Source organism: Rhincodon typus, chromosome 48 (assembly GCF_021869965.1).
Source record: "Rhincodon typus isolate 14 chromosome 48, sRhiTyp1.1, whole genome shotgun sequence".
In the NCBI taxonomy this organism is placed as follows: domain Eukaryota; kingdom Metazoa; phylum Chordata; class Chondrichthyes; order Orectolobiformes; family Rhincodontidae; genus Rhincodon; species Rhincodon typus.
In genome coordinates, this window is record NC_063379.1 from 3,935,290 (window position 1) to 3,937,749 (window position 2,460).

At 41.3% G+C, this 2,460-nt stretch overlaps 1 non-coding gene across 1 annotated transcript; it reads left to right on the forward strand.

Annotated features, from left to right (window-relative positions):
- The first annotated feature begins 853 nt into the window (after positions 1 to 853).
- On the forward strand, positions 854 to 926 carry trnag-ucc. Its single transcript has one exon. It is a non-coding gene; the product is annotated as a tRNA-Gly (tRNA).
- Positions 927 to 2,460: the final 1,534 nt, after the last annotated feature.

The window sequence follows — 2,460 nt, forward strand, 5'->3', positions numbered from 1 at the left end:
ACCGGGACAGTATGCTGTCAATGATGCATCTGGAGAAGTTGGTGAGGGTCGTTTTGGACATGCCAAACTTCCTGAGTCGTCTGAGAAAGGAGAGGCATCGTCGTGCTTTCTTGACCATCACGTCTATGTGGGAATTCCAGCACAGGTTGTCGTTTGACGAACTTGATGCTCTCCACCCTATCAACCACTGCTTCATTGTTGTAGATGTGGGCGTGTTCTCCTCCTTTCTTTCTAAAGTCAATGATCAGTTCTTTAGTTTTGCTGAAATTGAGAGAGGGGTTGTTCTCTTAACATAGCCTCACCAAGTCCGCTATCTAACTTCTGCATTTTGACTCGTTGTTGTTAGATATCCGTTCTACTACGATGCTATCATCAATGAACTTGTAGATGACGTTCCTTTGGAATTTCGCAACACTGTGATGGGTGTACAGGGAGTACAGTAGGGGGCTGAGAACGCATCCTTGGGGAACTTTAGTGTTGAGTCTCCCAACCTACACCAACTACACTCTCTCTCATGTTAGCTTTGTATGCAGTTATGTTGAAGGTTTGCTTCCCGAAAACAAAACAAAAGACATCAATTTTGTCTCAAAGCTGTTTAAAGGTCCTGGTAAGCGTACACATAATAAGAAAGACAGAAATTGCTGGTGGAACTCAACAACTCTGGCAGCGTCTGTGGGGAGAGAGCACAGTTAATGTTTCAAATTCAGTGGCCGTTCTTCAGAATCCAGCCTGATGTGAACACCAAGTTATGATTTCTGAAATCCATCATCCAAACACCTACAATTGGAAAGCTTCAGGAAAACAGTTACCAATAGTTTATGAGGTGGTGGGGGGGGGCCTGAGTGTGTTTGATGGTTCCGTGGTGTAGTGGTTATCACGTCTGCTTTCCATGTAGAAGGCCCTGGGTTTGGGTCCCAGTGGAACCATTTGCCTTTTGCGCAAATTATATAAAGATTTGAGAAATCGTGGTTACTTGCGTGTTGCAATTCAAATGTGCTGCAAGAATCCAACGTTCTGAGTCAAAAGAAAAATTTGTTTAAGCCAGTGATGAGTTATATTGACTGTGCTTTTTTTACTTCTTCTACGGGGCAATGAGTGTTAGATTTGGTTGGTGATGGTGCAGGCCACATTTGGAGCATTGTATGATGGTCTGGTCACCACACTATAGGAAGAATCTGGAGGCTTTGTACAGGATGCAGACAAAGAGAGTTTGGATAAATTTGGATTGTTTTCACCAGAGCATTGGCAGCTAAGGGGTGACCTGATAGAAATGTATACAATCCTGAAGTGCATTGATAGGGCGGATAATCGAAGTATTTTTTCGAGAGTGGAAATGCCAACCTATGTCCTCTAGTTTTGGACTATCCTGCATGGGAAAAACACTTAGGCCATTTATCCTGTCTATGCCTGTTATGATGTTATAAACTTTCAGCATGTCACCCCTCAGGCTCTGACTTTTTGGGAAGAAAAATATCCCCAGCCTTTTCAGCATCTCCCTTTCGCTCAAACCCTACAACCCTGGCAACATTTTGGTAAATATTTTCTGAATCGTTTCAATTTTCACAATATCTCTTCCATCGTAGAGAAACCTGAAGGACCCATGTGTTTTTTTTTCCTGAACTGGCCTTTTGCAGTTTCTCAACCATCAAAATATCTTTGAGTTTTTTTTTTTGTTTTCCTAATTTAGTAATCTTTTAAATTCCCTTCTTTTGATTTCCTGTTTCTTTTCTACTCATTCTATGTAGAATTGTGACATGTCAATAGCTTTACTTTCTGTTTAATCTTACCCTGAATTTTCACGACAACCATTAGTGTCAAGGTGTGGCAATGTCACTATTATTTCTGGGGGGACATGTCTGCTTTGTGCCCCAAGGATCACACTACATATTGTGCTTAACACTGATTTATCCTTTATCAGCCCTGTCCAGTCCACCTCCATAAATCTCTTCTCATTTTCGTAAAACTATTCTTCCCCCAATGATAAACGTCTATGCGTCATTTATCTCGGTTCCATTTCATAATAAAACTTAACCTAAGCAAATCGTTCTCATGATTTCTGATATGTTCAATCATTGACACTTCACACACTATTTCGTATTCATTCGTAAGCCTTGGGCATTACTGGCTGGTCAGCATCTTCTGAAGATCCCTAGTTACAATTGAGAATGTAGTGGTGAGCTACCTACTTCAACTCTGCAGTTCATGTACTGTAGGAAAATCAACTTTTCCCTTAGATTGGGAATTCCAGAATTTTAACATTGTGATAGAAAAGGGCAAGCAGGTTGGTGAGAGTCTTAGATGGTTAACAGCAGGTGATGGTATTTCCACATATCTGTCCTCTATTCCTTCCAGATGGAATTTGTCGAGGGTTTGGGAGGCGCACTTTTGAGGAATCTTCTTTTATTTCTGTTTAGATAGTACACCCTGCTTCGCCTGTGTATTGGTGATGTAGGCAGTGGA